Consider the following 17,417-nt stretch of genomic DNA (forward strand, 5'->3'; position numbering starts at 1 on the left):
TGATTGTCTTACCATAATTCTCACAAAGCGTGGTTGGGCATAACTTGGAAGGAAGTCCTCAGCATGCTTATAAAGTTAAAGTTGTGGTAACATTTAAGCACAATGGCTGCCATCCCTGTCCTTCCTTCATTATTTAAAAAAATTGAAAAATAGTATGACAAGTAAGAGTATATGTTAATGTTTTATAACATTCGGAGGGATTTAGTAATATTCACAACAAATAAATTGATACTGTGAAATATCTATCCTGTTTTCTCAGACATCTCTGAGTATAAAGTATATGACATTTTATTTATAAGGTATATGATATTTTATTTACTTTACTTATTTTATTTATACATGGCATTGGAGAACTTTAAAAGTTACTTTCAGTGGGTTTATTCAATTTTAAAAAGCCACTGATGTCTTTTAATTGGGAATTCTCTGTGGCTGGAAACTGCCTGCAAGGTTTTATTACTACCTGAACTCTGGTAAGGTAATGGCCTTATTAAATCAGAGGGAGCATTAATTAAAAAAAAACCCAAAACCTGAAAGCATTCAGACAAAGACTAATGCAATAGAAGGACATAGACATGTATGACACTGTACTTATTCTATATAAAGTTAAATGCTTATTGTACACTGTAAAGGCAGTGCTGAGTGCTTTGCTCTCTATTCCACAGAAAAAATTGTGACAAAAAAGCTGACCCCTATATATTATGTTTGACATGCAAACTGAAACAAAACCCTTTTAAAAAATGTACCAGACATAGTTCCTGCATTCTATTTATTGAAACACAAGCAAAAATTTTAAGTGGAGAAAATACATAAGTTGGAAGAAATCAGCTGCCACAGTTAAATCTGCTCAGAAAAAAAGACCAGCCTTGAGGTCTGCCTAGAGGCACTGGAAATTAAAAATATGGGTACTCCTTTTCCTGAAAATGAATCTTCTGTTCTTGAACTGGTGATATGCTGTGAAGTTTGTTATGGCAATATTTGAGACTCAAACAATATAGAAATATGAAAGACTATGCTATCTAGATGTTATTGACACTACAACCAAAAATTGATGTGAACCTTGAGGCATTTTTAAAGTACTATTTACTGCCTGAGGTAGCAATAACCCTTTTGAGGAGCTCCCATCAGCTCCAACTGTAGATGATAAGAGATGATTTGAACATTAGTGTACAGTTTTATTTGCATGCACTACATGACTGCCACCTGCTGATCAATCATTCAGATGATGGCCTTTTAATTTTATTTTTATGTATTCTCTTTCTTTGAACTCATTGTGTTTCCCATCTCTCAGTGCTGTCTCTTGACAGCTTCTTTATGTGAATAGTTTATTTTAATACTAGACCTTATTTGCCTTCAAAGCAAATGATGAACATTTACTCAGCACCACAAAAAGTTTGTCTTCCCCAACAAAGTTTGTCTTCCCATTGTTCCTTCAATGGCTGCATATTCTAAGAAATTTTTAAATTTTGTAATTTGGTTTCCTACAGTTTTTTAGCATGATATTGTATATTTTTATGAAGCATCATATATGATTGAGAGAACATTCCAATTATGAAAAAGTATGTATATTCTTGGACAGTACTCATAAGATAGTGGTTTCAGACGTTATCTTTTAATATACTCTATCTTACCATTTTTCAGAAGAAAACCTGTAGCTCAAGAGAAGTCTTATGTAGTTCATAACTTTGTATTTCTCACTTCATATTTCTCATTTCTGTGTTACAATTTTTAATTTACCCAAATTTTTCTTCCATTCATTACAAAATTTCAGCATGTCATATTTATTAAATACAGCATTTTGTTGAAATTGAAATTTCAAAACACTGAAGAAAAGCCTGAATTGCCAAGCTGAAACTACTTATATCCTTACAAATACTTGTGCATGCAGTTGCAAGACAGAAAAGTTATAGTAAGAAATTACTATCTTCATTTTATATTCTTAAACTATTGGCAATGTCTTACTTTTTATACTTACACCATAAACATTAACTTATTGGACAAAATTCATCATACCAATGATCTCTGCAACTTCTAAAGTGGCAACATTTTCTCCTTTCCACATGTTGAAAATATTTCTTATATTAATATAGATATTAACTTACCTTTTTAAATTCTGTATGTGTCAGAGGACTACTTTTAATGTGGGGTACATTCTTAACTGAAGAATGTAGACGTACAGACAAACCCTTTTCTGCTTTAGTGCCATCTTATTTGAGATCCCAGTGATACAAGAAGTGCCAAATTTGAAAAATTCTAATATGTTGGAGTGAACTTTGGTGGACTTGATTCCTCTCCTTAGTGTTTTTGTTTAAACAAAATTGACATTCATCATGTTTCAGTCTGATCTGTGTCGTCCAGTCCTGTGTATGTGTGATTTCTTCCAAGCTCCCTGGATTTACTCTTGACTTTATGCTATGCCTGGAAGTGTCTCCCACTTGGTCAGTGAAGGAGAGGAACCCATCCTCATCCATCACTAGGGGGTCCTCTGTGTCAAGATACACATTTCCTTCCACAAACACATTATGCAGGAATTTCTTCTCTCAGGTTTCTTTATTTCCAATATATCCAGAAAATGGGCCATCCTCAGTAACTTGAAAAACTAGAAGACCAGGTGCACCAGCAGGCCATGAAAAGGGGATGCAAATGAACATATATAGAGTGAGCTATTAAGAGCATAAATTATGATATTAAAAATCCTTTGGAAAGCCATATTGGTTTTATGTGTCTTATTGCTACATTACCTTAGTTCTTCCCTGAACAGAAGAAACAGGTGAGTGGAAAAGGGAACATAATTTTTCTTCCTCCTCTTCCTTCTCTTAAAATCTGGACCACAGGGAAGAGATTTTTGGAGTGTGTTGTACATCACTTACCTGGTAAAAGCATTTACCTGTTGAAAAGATGATTTATCTGTCATTTGGAAAGGGTGATGGTAGTAAAACAATACATGTAGAGGCAAAATATATAGTACCTAAGACCTCTGAGGGCTTTGAGGTTTTCCAGAGGATAGGGGTGCTACTGCCCTAGCACTGGTGTGCTGGTGCGACAAAGCAAGTTGTAAGCCACAATGTGTCTGGGCCCCTGATCATCAAGGAGTCCCTGGAGTCTGAAGCATATCCATACTGGGCATCACTCCTTGTTTCTGCCTAAATTCTGTTTATAACAAAGACAAAACTTCCATTGACTTCACTGGAATAGATTCAGAATACCCTTTAAACATTTTTAAAAAATTATTCTTTATCTGTGATAAGTACTGGCTTTTTTCTCAATGTGCTCCTGAAGTTAAAAGGTAATTCCATCTTCAAAAAACTTTTATTTTACTCCTTCAACAGATGAAATGTTTTCAAGCAAATAATTTTCTTTACAGCTGTATTTCTGCATGCTAAATTTAATCCTCTTTGACAAAATGTTGAGTTTAAAAAAGGGGTTGCTCTAATCCCAAGTTATTTTACAGGAGGATCCTCTAGTTGTTTGTGAATTTACTGTCATAACTATCTCAAATTGCATCAAGTGACAGCTTCATGGTTATCTAAAAAATATGTGTAACAACCTGCAAAATTTTGTGTTATGAAACTGGGAATTTTATTAATTTCACTGAGAAATCAATAGTTTTTTGTCCAGTTTCTAATGTAACCATTGTGAGGAAGCAAGCTCTTTTCAAGAAAAAACAATAAATATTTTTATTGATTTGGATATTATCAGCAAATCATATCTTATCAGAAATAATAGAAGATTGCTACTTTTCTTGCAGTACTACTACAAGAATATGTTATGTTTATTATATTATCAAAGATAAGCAATAATAATTGCTGATTTGATGACCAGTATTACTGTGTGTCATGTAAATCTGACATTATCATAACCTATTATAATTTAGGTCATCTGTACAATCCTCTCTTCTATTTTCAGGAATTTTATCTCTATGATGATTTAATCTACATACTAAAATTAGTGATGTTAAAGACCTTTCCCTCAGAATTGAAAACTTTGTCACAGATGGACTCAGGCTTGTGTGCACAGGCACGTGAATATTTGATGTGGCTTCGATAAATACAATGCTGTCTTTCGTGACACTCAGTTTTCAGGATTTTTCTCAAACATATTCTCAGCTACCTTATTTTCAATCTAGGAACTTCGACTCTTTGAGGTGGAATATTACATTTTAAGTAGGAGTTTGGAAAGTCTGTGCAACTATAGGTACTAAATAGGTAAATCTGGTTTTGTCACTAAAAATAAAAATATGATCCATAATTTGAATTTTTTATGTTCTTCCTCAGAATTTTAACTCTGAAATTTAGAAAGCAGCTTTAAACATTTGGCCTCAAAGCACAATATGTCTAGGAATTACTGTCTTTTTTATTTCTTTAATTTTTTTTTTAAGAAACACTAAAAAATCTGACTTTTCCAGGAATAGAAACAAATTCTTCTCAAGTGAGAATAAAAATATTATGGGCCCCAAATATTACTAATGTTCTTATATGACTGTAATTTTTTATTTTGGGTTACTTTATAAATATTTGCATATATTATTGCATATATCAGCAACAAATCCCTATTTGGATCTATTTTCCTCTTTTTTTCTATTTTCAAGTTCTATGCGTATGTCAAAAATCTGTTCCTCACAGAAATATCATAGTCTAAATTGAGTTACCTGTTAGTTAATATATAACTAATATTTTTTTCTTACCTATGGGTACTTTGTTGCACCTTCCATTTTCACCTATTATAAGTTCTTTTTTCCAGATATATTTCAACAAGGCAAAAGAAACTAAAAAAAAGCACATATGCATACTTAAAACTATGCCTTTCTTACTAATGTTATAGCTTTGATTAGAATAGCTTTGAATCAATGAATAGTCCCTATTGACTTTTGAAGACTTGATACAGCCTGAAATAAATTGACAGTATTCTAAGATGAAATTGTCAGAAAGTGTTTATATAATGATAAGCAACACTAAGTACACATACACAGATAAGTGTTCATCTCCTTTGCCGATAAAAAAAAGCCCATTGTCTTAGAGTAGGATCATATTCAGATCATTTTTATGAAGGATAAAATGCATTGGTCAAATTGTCAGTTTTGCTTTAAAACTGACATCCATTACTAACATTGCTGGAATGCAAATCAAGATAATTCTCTGACAAAAAAAAAAAAAAATCCAAAATAATTTTATAGACATCTCAAAAACTGCCCCAGAGAGGTGCAAGTGCAATCTTACAACTTAATGACTTAATTAGTCTTTCCTACCTCAATCCTCCATCCACATGGTAAAGATTGCTAGAAAACTGAAAGTATTGAAGAGTTGGTATCATGGTCTTGCCAAGGCATTTTTGGCATCCCAGATTAAAAGCAGAAATCATTTGGAAGTCATTAATCTGGTCTTGATCTTTACTGATCTGAATCTGTAGTATTGCTTGAATAGTATTTTATTGTAGTATAATGTTCATGATTCACGGAAACTGTACAAACTGGAAAAACATTTGAGACTGTCAGGGCATTTTTATGGTAGAAACACTGAGAGTTTCAACAGTGGTTGTATATGTAAATGTATATCTTAGATATTTTGAGATTAATAATTGTCTCCTTTATTTGTTGAGAAATTTGATTTTTTTTTTGTTTTGCTAATCTTATTTCAAAGTGTGACATTAGTTTTAATGAATGGAGATGCAGTCAAAGAGCAAATTTGTGTAAGTTTGCTTTGGAATATCTATCTCCGGATTCATACCAAAAGTCAAATCAAAACTAGTTTCTGGCCTCATCATTTATTATATGTGGGTTTTAAGGATGATAAGTAAATGTTAACAAAAATCATCATAAATCAGCCCTGTGGGTAGTCACATCTACACAGTCAGTTTGTTTTGGTTTTTTTTTAATATATTCTGGGGGAAAAGTTGCGTACACAAGCTTCCATGTACTCATTGTATATATTTACTGCGGCCTCAAATTATATGTACAGAGAATAGAGTCAAGGAAGGGGCTAAAAATAAGACTTCTGTTTTCATGAACCAATTATTATTATTGTATCTGGAAAGAAGGAAGCATTTTCTTCCTTCCTGTTTTTTGTAATTTCTGTCTTTCCCATGCCTTTAAATTTTTTTTTAAATTATTGTATGGTTAATTGGTGTTTGGTTGGCTGATTTGATAACCCTTACCTTCACAGCTCCTATTTTATTAGTGTAGTTTAGGAAACCAAGACTTTCTTCTGTGGACCCATAGAACTCAAATATTTTAATTGGGCCAAACCTCATCAGAAATTCTTTCCATACAGAAGGTCTGATAACAATTCCAAGAGCAATGCACACTTAATGAACTCTGCCCTTTTCTTAATGTGAACAGACAAAATAAAACATTCTTTGGATGGGAAAAGTGGATCTAAATACCTAAAATTGATCTAGAAATTTCTAACAGAAAAATTTTCATTTGTGAACTGCCACCTTGACTAAAATACTTCACAGAATGTTTTGGGTTTTTTTTTTCATTTTTTGTTTTTCTTCAGAAAACAAAACATAAGCATATTTAAAAAAAAAAGCATAAGAAATCCTAGTCTGAGGTTCAGGAGGTTTTGCAGGATGAAAACTTTATTTCTGTAATTGTTTGAATTTTCATTTATGAACTCTGTAACAAGGATGTATATTGCAGAGTTTAAAAGATTTTAGCTTTAAAAAAATAGGATTTAAGGAAGTGCCATTTCCCATAGAATGAAAGTTCCTTTTCTGCCAAAAAGAGAAGTTTTCCTGTATCAACAAAATTGTGCCTTAGAAAACACTTGTGATAAACAAAGGTTGATTCTTTTTGTAGTGATACTTTGTAGAAAATCTGCCATGTTCCTTACAGAACTCAACGCTGCTTAATACCTCAAATAACTCAAAGCTGCTTAAAATACCTCATATTAATAGGTTCAATTTTAATCTTAAATCCAGATTCACTAAAAGATTATTATAAAATCTGCAGTCAAAATGTATTTGCTAATGTGTTATTGTTACATGTTAGTGATGTAATTATTGTGGTAAACTATTCAAAGTTTACTTACATAAGTGCTTTCTGCATAGGAGCAGACTGCTCAGCCCCTGTCTATAGGACTGTGGTCAAGACTCTCAGAAACCCTCACTTTTTTGCAGCTGTATTTCCTACAGTCATTCCAAAACTGTCTTGCAGAATATTTCTTCTTCAAAACACAGGTCACGCCTATGTGATGAAAACTTAAAAGAAATTTCAAAATAACTTTTAAAATAAATCCCTTTTCTTCTACCATTATTGTAACAAAAAAACCCAACAAAACAACAAACAAACAAACAAACAAACAAGTTGTCATTCTCTTAATTCAGTTAATGATAAATTCAGCTAATTAAATAGATTATAAGCTCTTTCCAACAGGATCTGTCTGTTAAATGAAACTTGCACAATTAAGCCTTGCTTCTTTTTCTGAGTAGTAACTAAAAACTTAGAGTAGCAGAAGCAACAGAAGCATAGCTTTTAATGATCTCCCATTGTTAGGAATATGCCACAGCCTAAACATATTGATTCTGTCAAGATCATGAACTGGTTTAACTCTGAAAAAAGAAGAACTTGGAACAGGGGAAATGATAGCTCATAGCTCTTCTGTTTGTGTGACAAGTGGTAGAAAGGAAATGGGCTGAGTCTTTGTTGTTTCTGATCCATTCGCCTTTTTTTGTTCCTTTACAACTGAAAATAAACACTTTTTTTTTTTTCTGTGACCCTGATGTTCTTTTAGAGCTTTCCATTCCAAAAGCCATTTCACCTCTCATATCTGCCACCCCATCTCTTCCTAAATGCTGTCAGTCAAGAATTTATGAATTTCCCTGTTTCTATCCTTTCAAAAATTCCTTTTTGCCCAAGTCCTTTTTGTCCCGTGTGAGGCTTCCCAGGGCTTTCCAAGTTTTGAATCCCTTCTAGTCCACTTTTCCCAGCTTGCCTGCTCCTCCCTGATCTTGAAACCTCTCGGAACTCTTCAGCCTCATCCTTCTCAAAGCTTTGTCATTCAAATCTCAGACTCCCAGGTCTCTATCTGAACACCTAAGAAAGCTGTTACCCTACATTTTCTGTTCCAAGAAAATTCATCACCTCAAACATCTTCATACACTCATTTTCCCATCCCCTTTGTGTTTCTGTTAGGCAGAAGAAGTCTTGCCAGCAGTTACTGTAAGCCAGCATGCCTGCCTGCCTTGTTCCTGAATAAACAAAACACTGAAATGTCTTTTAAAACACTCCAGTTATATACTTAGCATGACAAACCCCAGCATCTGGGCAAGACTTTAACAACAGAAAAGAATGATGTACCTAGGAAATATCTGTTTGCTAGCTCTCTACAAATAACTCCCATTATCAAATTTAGAAGGGGAGATTTTGTTCTTCTTCCTGCTTTTCATTTTAATATGATGAATCTAACTCTGTAGGTCATACTCAAATAAGAGACTGAAAAAGCTCCACAACACATTTAGTCAATCTTTTGCTGAAGGCTGGCTTCCACAATGCATTTATAGCTTCTGACACTAAAAATCAAGCCTCAGATACCTGTGTGGATTCCTTTACAGACTTTTGGCATAGAGTAGGAATATGATTTCAGGTTAAACCTACAGAATATATGCAGTGGTGCTAACAATACACAGGTCTCAAGTAATTTTATGCTGGATTTATACAACAATAAGTGTTTTAAGCTTCAAAAACTATACATATAACTTAGATATTGCCCAGAAATGGGAGAGGTGATAAAAACTATAAATTTACAGAAGTTTTTTGGTAAACATAGTATTTGAGTTACCAAGCAGTTATTCACCTAATACTAACATGTTATAGCCTTGTTATGTTATTGAAACTTTACTAGAAGGTAAATATTACCTAACTGAATGCATCCACTGATGGCAAGAAGAGAAGCACTGATGTGGTACAAGCGAAGAGCAGTATACATAATATCCTGGGAAACTGCACCACATTGAGTAAATGCTAAGGAAGGAACCAGAGTTCTGAGATGAGTGATGAGTGATGAGCAAGGTTTTGGAAACCTGTTCCAAGGAAAGAGCAAATAACTATAAGTGTATTGCACACATTAATGATTTTGCTGTAAGTAGAATATGTTGGGAATGTACAGGGAGAATTGTCTCTTCTTGTGAGTCTTCATCCTATGCTTCGCTGTTTTATGAGTATATCTCCTTAGTCCTGCTTCACTCTTTCTGCCTGTAAAGATATTCAGTCATAGAATTATAGAGTGGTTAGGGTTGGAAGGGACAATGATGGTGTAAGATAATGTAGCCCAACCCCCCTGCCATGTCTGTTTCATCTCGGGGACAAAGTCCATGCCCTTCACAGCTGTGTGCAGGCCAACTCTGCATACAGGTTTCTCTTGCCAGAAAGCAAGAAGGGGAAAACTTCTGGAGAGCCACTGTGTCACTCACCTTCTACTTGCAATTGAAATAACTTCTACAAAGTTTTTTGGATTGACTAGTGGATGAATTTCCCCATTCTTCCACTATAAAAATAACTCCCATTTCAGAATCAAAAGCAGAGGTTCTGCTGTTCTTCCTTTCTGAGCAACTCTTAGAGACTGACCTTATTTGCTTTATATTCAAGAAATTAATTTCAGCCATAGAGTAACTATGTAGAAATTCAGTAACTGAAATTACACCCTTGTTAAGCTATGGCAAAAATGGTTTAAAGTATACTGTGCTTCTAAATAAATTAATTCTTCCTGTCTTGATTTAGAAATTCAAGTTCTGTCTTTTTGTGTCTTGTTGCTTAATTTATACTGCCTTAATTTTCAGAGGTGAAGCTGTACTTTGTTAGTACATATCCTCACATACACACATACAGAGCTGTGTTTCTTGTATCAGTGACAGCTCTAAGATGAGATGGAACAGGATTATCAGACACCTTGTCTAGTTTTTCTGGTAGGGTGTGAACATGCTGGAAAGGAGAACTGATGCTCATCCAGATAGCAACATTATTTTCCAAGAGATTCAAAATAAATTATTTCTCGATTGATCCCAAACAATCTGCCAAGTTCAAACAAACAAACAAACAACAAACAAACAAACAAACAAACAAACAAACAAACCATGGTCATTATTAAAATAAATACAACTGCAGACCTGATTACTAGCACTGAAAAATATGTCATACCACTGTGTAAACCTACTGCAGCCATAGGAGGGCTAACCTGCATACTAGACAAAATACTAGAAAATATTATCATGATGTTTAATTTCCCAATGTTTCTTTTGTGACTTTAATTGTAATTGACAAAACACCATGAACTTAGTTGGTGATGCTAGTACATAGGATGGAATTTAATCACATTTGTTCCAAAAGTTGCTGCATATACCAAATAACAAACCCTCGCAGATTCATATGGAATTATGGTAGTATTGCCAACCTGTATAAAAGACGGGAAAACAGCAGTAGGAAGTTAAATAAATTGCCTAGTATTGCATAATTTGCTATAAACAGGGACAAAACTGCCGCTTGTGCTTCAATCTTTGCTCCAAAAAATGCTGCCTTGGGATCACTATAACTACTATAACTACAGTAGTTATAAAGTAACATAAATTTTTATGGAGGTATTTTGAGCTGAAGGGAATCACAACTACAAAGGGAATCTGTGTCTTCCTGTAGTCAGTAAAGTTTCGTACAGGCCATATAAATGAATAAATAAATGAAATTATCCTAAAGTATGCTAAAATATCTCCCAAGGCTGCTTTCTTGCTGATGCATGATTATTACTTCTGGTACCTTGTCCAGTAGCTGGAGAGTTTCAGATTTAAGCTTTTTATTCTACTAATTAATTGCAGGGGCTTATTTTGTGCTTATACACTTGAAATTTAAACATTATCTCTTTTCTCTCCTTTTTAGACAACACTATCTCTTTCCTTACTTTTCTCCTTCCTTTTAAGTATGTTTATACATAAAGAGCTGGCAGCTCTAAAGGTCTGTGTTTTTCTATGTTTGATAAAAGCAGGAAGCAGTAGAAAGTGAGCAGTGAAACACAACACAGAATTTACCTTCTCCTACAACCAGTGCTTTTGCTGCACATGTATTAAGGCATTGCAGGAGAGATCTTGGGTGGATATTGATGTTGAGAAAGGCCACGATGAAGGCCAGCTTGGCTAGCCTGAACCAGACACTGATGAAGTCAGGTTCACCAGCAGGGCCACAGTGTCAGCTTTTCTCAGATTCCTATAGTGCAGGAAGGCCTGTGCTACCCTGTTACTCCTCCTGTCCACATCCTGATAAGTGTATACCATCCCTTCATAGATAAGGAATGTCTTGTGGGGATTTTTTTCCACTGCCTGAAAAGGTCAATTATTGAGAGAATTCAATTTTTTCCCCATTTTTTTACTGTTGCCTTTGACCTCTTCCACCTCAAAAAATAGATAAGGTCTGCCCAGAAATAGGGAAGATCTTCAGAGAGACACATAGCATTGGTATTCCTCCAGCAGATGTTGAAATCCATGTGCATAAGCATGCTTGGAGCAGGACAATTATACATTTAGTGATCTCAGACATATAAAATACATACATTATAATAATTAACACTGAGTTTTAAGACATAGACTGGAAGTTAACAAACTAATTCCAGGAGTAAATCTGAGAACTGTAAATACCTTAAAATTACCTTATTGGCATTTACTAGAATAAAAAGAGCCCCAAGCATATAAAAAAGAAGACGGGAGTTAAGAGTAAATAAAGGATTGTACAAGTATTATGAAAGGATTGTGAAAGTATTATTCAAATGGAAACTTAACTTGTAATCAAAACTGTGTTTAGATTTTTTACTGTCCCATGGCAAATCCTAAAAAAGGTGAAAACAACCAGGTCAAGTACATACCATCATATGTATAATATGAAAGTATGTTATGTACAATACACCTGTAAGATGCACCAAATGTTTTTTGCTGCCTAAGATGTATTTTCTGGTCTGATAGAATTTGGGACTGTTTGAGACCAAAAGTTTGAACAGTCTGATCAACAAACTGAACATAAACAAATTGTAGGCAGCATACTGTGAAACGTCTGCATCTTCTGAAGTACCCAGTTTTTACCATAGGATTTTCTGGCATTTGCAATAAATGGTGATTAATAACTTTGCAATATTTGTGTTATTGTCACTATTTGCAATAGCATCCTGCAGTCTCAAACAAAATCGTGCACAAATACAAACTGAAGTTTGGAAAACAACCTTTATAGCATAACAATTATTAACTTCTGTAAAGTATTTCAGGAAAATTTAATTGTCATATTTTCAAACAGTCAAAGGGGAGGACTTATGAAGATCATGCAAAATCCTTAAAAATATATGTATCATTGACCAGTCTCCTTTTTAAAGTTTCAGCCATGATTGCTACAAATATTTGAAATGTCTTATGTGACAATCTAGAATTCAGGAACACGTCAGCAGACTGAGAGGCTTTTTTAAATGGGGTGACCTCCACTCGGTAGTTTAGAAATATCTTACTGACAAGCTGTACTTTTGTTATAATCCTCAAGCTTGTTTACATTTTAAACAATATTCAATGAATATACTTGTAAAATTCAGTGGAATTACTGCAGAAAGCAATATCTTGTATGTACCATAAAGCATATGAAATGTATTGGTAAAAGAGCAGCTTAAAAATGAAAGCATCATGGCATTAAATTGCACATAAACATACAAATGAAGTTAAAGCATGTGAAGCAAAATGTTTTAATGTTCCAAACAAAAATTCTAAACCCATCAATTTTTAAAGTCTTTAAGTTGTAAAGAGACATTCTTAGTTACCTTGAAATCTGTCAATTCTTCTTGATTACACTGTGTTGCCTATCAGGCCAAATGTCTTATCCTTCTATGTTAAGAAACAATTGAAGTAGCCACAAGTTTAGTCTTACAATAGATGTGCTGTTAAAAGACCCTGTGTTTCAGCTCATATGGCTCCTTTAGTGCCTTTCTCAGAATGTTATTGTTTAATGGCCTAAGGCACAAACAGAAGACCTCCTGAATGTCATGGCTTGTCTATGATTTGGAAACCTTTGCTCAACTTTCTTTGCTACATGCAAGCATGCAAGATTCACTGAAATGAATCAACCAGTAAATTTAACTCCAGGCAAAGACTAGGTTTCACCCCTAGCTTTCTTTTAGCATATTATTTGTATTGCCAAAAAGAGCAATAGTGTATAAGAACTCAATGTAAAAAAAAAAAAAATAGAGGGAAAAATAGGCAAGCTACAGGAAAAAAAATTTAGTCCTCAAAGCTGTGTCAGGATTTTGGTTCACCCTTTTTACACTGGAAAGTGATTGGAAAGGCCCACAAATTCTTATTTTAGAATTGTTTGAGCAAAATACTGTTTATGGAGCAGAAAACAAGGAAAATTAAAGGAAAATGTAGACCATATAGAGAAGGAGTGAATTTTAGGAAAGAGTGACTATTGTGAAAGAGCATGTTTCTCTCTGAGAGAGACTACAGTCCTACAGCCAGCTGCAGAGCAGAAATCCTACTGTTGTCACCTGCTGTACACCTGGAATGAAAAGCCTGATACTTCCTTTTGACTGCAGTATTCTGGCAATACAACCTAACTTGCTTTTGATTATTGCTTATAAATTTTCTCAAAATCATTCATAAAATGTACATGCACAGGAAATTAAATTACACTCCAAATGAAGGGGCTGCTCAGAACAATGAAATTATTTCCAAACTTAGACAAATTCAAAGCACTTTGGAAAAAAAATCAAACACTGTGATAAGTAGGTCTTGATTTTGCTTTGAATGCAAACCAGTTTCCACAGAGGTATTAAATGCATGCTTAATTTGAAGTATAACCAAATCCTTTGCATCCTTCTCTCAATATCACTTGTTAAATTACTAAGTTCTGGCATAGTTTGGTTTTTTGATTGTATTTGGGGTTTTTTAGAAGCTGTCTGTCAAAGTATGAAATCTGATATTAGCCCTGTTATCTGGGTTGTCATTATCTTGTTGTCATTATTTTCACCAAGTTTCCACAAAGTGGAATTTTTTTGCACAAGTACTGAGATTTTTATATCAGCATGGTCAGAAATAAACTTAGTCCAATAGGTCCATAAAGAACTATAGAATCATAGAATGGTTTGGGTTGGAAGGGACCTTACTAATTCTGGCCTGCCTGCTATGGACCACCTTGCACTGGACCAGGTTGCTCAGAGTTCCATCCAGCCTTGGATGTTCTAGGATATTTTCTCATGCTGTCTTTGGTAAATTTACTCTGAAGTCTTGGAAAGTGCATTCGTACAATTATCTTAGAATAACTGAGTAATTCCTTTAGCCTTATTTTAATTAATGTGCAGTCTGGTTATTTCCAGTCCTTAGTCTTAATCTGTTTATCTGTTGAGAGCATTCTATGCCAAAGAAGTATTATTCCAATGGAAACTGGCTGCTAGCTCTTCTCAGTTGGAACTCCCTTTTTCTTTGCCTGTCTCTGATCTGGCCCTATTCTGTTAGAGAAAAGGAAAACAGGACAACAGAGCTGCCACCTGAAACACAGGCTATGACATGTCTGCAGCTTTGCTTTCACAAGAAGGGTAACTCTGGGAGGCGAGGAATGTACTGGAGAGAGCAATAGCACAAGAATCATTTAGTCGTTTAAAGATCCAGCAAGACTATCCAGACATGTTCTCCAGTCCCTGGGGAATGTAAACAGCCCTATGTGTTGTCCTCTATGCCTTCATGTCTAGCTCTCTAAGGCATCTGAGATGTCTCTGAAATACCTGAGAAACAAAGACTTTCAGTAACTGCCCTCACAATTAATGTCACAATGACCTTAAAAGTGCTTACAAGACTGTCTCTCATATGAGCTTTGCCAGGTGGAAATACTATTTTAAAAGACTTAGTGTTTTGAACAAATGTCACATAACCTCTGCTTTGAAATTTGGAAGCACAAAACTTCAATTAAATTAATCACTTAATTGGTCACCAAACCGTAGTTTTGGTTTGTCATAGCTTTTTGGTTATATGGAGACAGAAAGCAGAGAAAAGCAGGGTTTTGTTTACTTACTCTGTCTGCTTTGTTCCTCTTTTTTCTTTCTTTTCAGCTGTTCCTCTGCAATCATAAGGATTGAAAACATTTCCTTTTAATGAGAACTAATATTCTTAAGTATCTATTAAATATTCTTAACTATCTCTTTGGAAAATGAAATAAAATTCAAAAGGAAGTAGTCAGTGGTATCAAAATACACAATGAACTATTTTTCATTATTTTCTGGCAACCACATGAATAATGACAACAGGGAAGGTTTCTAAATACAGGGAGTCCAAATATTTAGCAAGAATTATGGTAAGAAGTCTGTCTTCCAAATAATATGTCCGTTTTTTCAGTGAAACAACATGCTACCTTTTCTAAAAGCAATCTAACCTATAGGCAGCAAAATATGAGTTTTGAAGCTCACTGTACTATATAATTAGTAGGAATAGACTGAGATGTTTCTTGGATTGAAGCAGAGTTTCAGAAAATTTTAATGCAAGCAAAAAAAATCTCTAATTGGCTTCTGATATATACAGTGGACATTGTTTTATGTAAAATAAGAAATTATCTTTAAAAGAAAGGCCAACATTATACTTCATCGGATTTTATATCCAGTTCTTTTTACAGCATCTAAATGATAAAGGAAAGCATTCACTTACCAACCTTTTTTCATGTGTATGCTGATTAATGTCCTGCATGCAATTAGATAGTTTCTGCCTCTGTGTATCACTTATAGGAAGGTTGCATGGGCTTTCTGAAAATGTTCTTTTTACCCGAGCAGATGTTCTCTTAAGCTCCATACCTAGAGTGTGCCACTGGTGACTGTGTGCCTGTATGTGCAGATAAAGACTCCTTTCTGTCCCCTGGATATCACAGGTCCCCAGTTCTGTAGCTCCTTGCTTTGCAGTCTTGAAGTATGTGAGTGAAAGGAAATTGGACATTGTATTTTTGAGCAAATTGTATTTACTCTCTGTATTGAGAGTTAATTGTTAAAAGATTAAGAATCATGTGCTGCTGATTTATATGCTTGAAAGGATTATGAGCAGCATGACATAGGGTTGTAGCAAGGGAAAGGACTAATCTGTGGAAATTACTGTTTCAGTGCAATAGAAGCAACTTAATGATGTTTCCATATGCTCCTAAATACAGTATATAGGGTACACAGCAAATATGTATGTAACATTTGTCTGACATTGTCATGTAGTCTATGTAACAGGAGCAAAAGCCTTTTACAATTAACATATTTTTAAGTTTAGTCATACAAATATCAGAGGACATTCTTGTTGTACAATGTAAATGCTGAACAAGGACACTATACTGTGTGACACTGGCAGCCTACTTGTTTGAGGAAGCAGATAAGATTACATTATTGAAAACATACACACTGTTGACTGAGAGTTCAAATCATGTGGATCAACCTCCCAATTTTTGAAACTCAAAAGTACAAGCTAAACAGCTTTTTAAAAGGCTGTTGAATACATGTGGATTGCCTGATTCCTGTTTGTGTATTTTAAAATTTTTATAAGACATATCTTTTACATATGTATGAATATTTCCTGAAGCATAATTATGGCATTCATTTATTAGAAAATCTATAGGCTGTTACTTTGCTCTCTCTCTCTCTTTTTTTTTAAATGCATAATAACTCACATTATTTCATTAGATTGGAATGCATTATTTAAGGTTATGGACATTGTTTCATGCACATACTACAGACATAATTTAGTTTGTTTACTCCATTTGGAGGACATAATTTTGAGCTGGTCATACAGTACCCTGGCTTTTTATGGAAAGATTGGACTATGGTCCTGACTGGAGAAAAATATTAAAGACATTGTAAAGGGAAGAAGATTACTATGGAGCAGATAGCCTGAAAACATGACTAATTTATTAGAGAAGAAGAAGAAGATGAAGAAAATAGCTTGGAGTAAGGGTCAAGTAGGGGAAAGATTTGGCTTCTTTCTAATAATAGAAGTAGTGTTTTGTGATTTTGTTACAGTTTTTGTTTCCTTATGAATGAATGATTTTAAAGGTAGTAGTTATAAATAAGGACAATATTGGGAAGTAAATAGTAAGGTCAGGAAGACAGAAGCTTTTCAGCTGAAAAAGAATCAGCAGAAGAGAAAGAAAACATTTATTCTGTAGCATAATGGCTATGAGTCTTTCCTAGCAGTCCTAGATTTCAGTCATTTGCCTAGCAGCAGAAACTGTACTTGTACCATACATTCCAGTATGTATCCTGCAGATGACTAACAAGCATAAGTAAAGCAGAATTATACTACCTTCCTTACTGTCCTATTTAATATCTCTAAAACGAAATTATTAGACTAGATTCTTTACATAACTTAATTTTTTTTCACAGAATCACACAAAGGTTGAGCTTGGAAGGGATCTCTGGATGTCATCTTGTCAGGGTTTTCTGGTTCAGAGACAGCTAGAGCCA

At 34.3% G+C, this 17,417-nt stretch overlaps 1 long non-coding RNA gene across 7 annotated transcripts in view; it reads right to left on the reverse strand.

Moving 5' to 3' along the window:
• The window catches only part of LOC144248314 (uncharacterized), a 46,403-nt gene that overhangs the window by 15,877 nt on the left and 13,109 nt on the right, over positions 1 to 17,417 (reverse strand). For 2 of the 7 annotated variants that reach the window (XR_014951577.1, XR_014951574.1), the window contains one exon: positions 7,654 to 15,052. This is a non-coding gene — a long non-coding RNA (uncharacterized LOC144248314). Of the gene's footprint in view, positions 1 to 12; positions 15,053 to 15,633; position 17,417 lie in introns of those variants that run through there. The other 5 variants (XR_014951576.1, XR_014951580.1, XR_014951578.1 and 2 more) reach the window with 5 other exon arrangements.

This window comes from Lonchura striata, chromosome Z, assembly GCF_050655825.1.
Source record: "Lonchura striata isolate lonStrDom1 chromosome Z, ASM5065582v1, whole genome shotgun sequence".
NCBI lineage: Eukaryota > Metazoa > Chordata > Aves > Passeriformes > Estrildidae > Lonchura > Lonchura striata.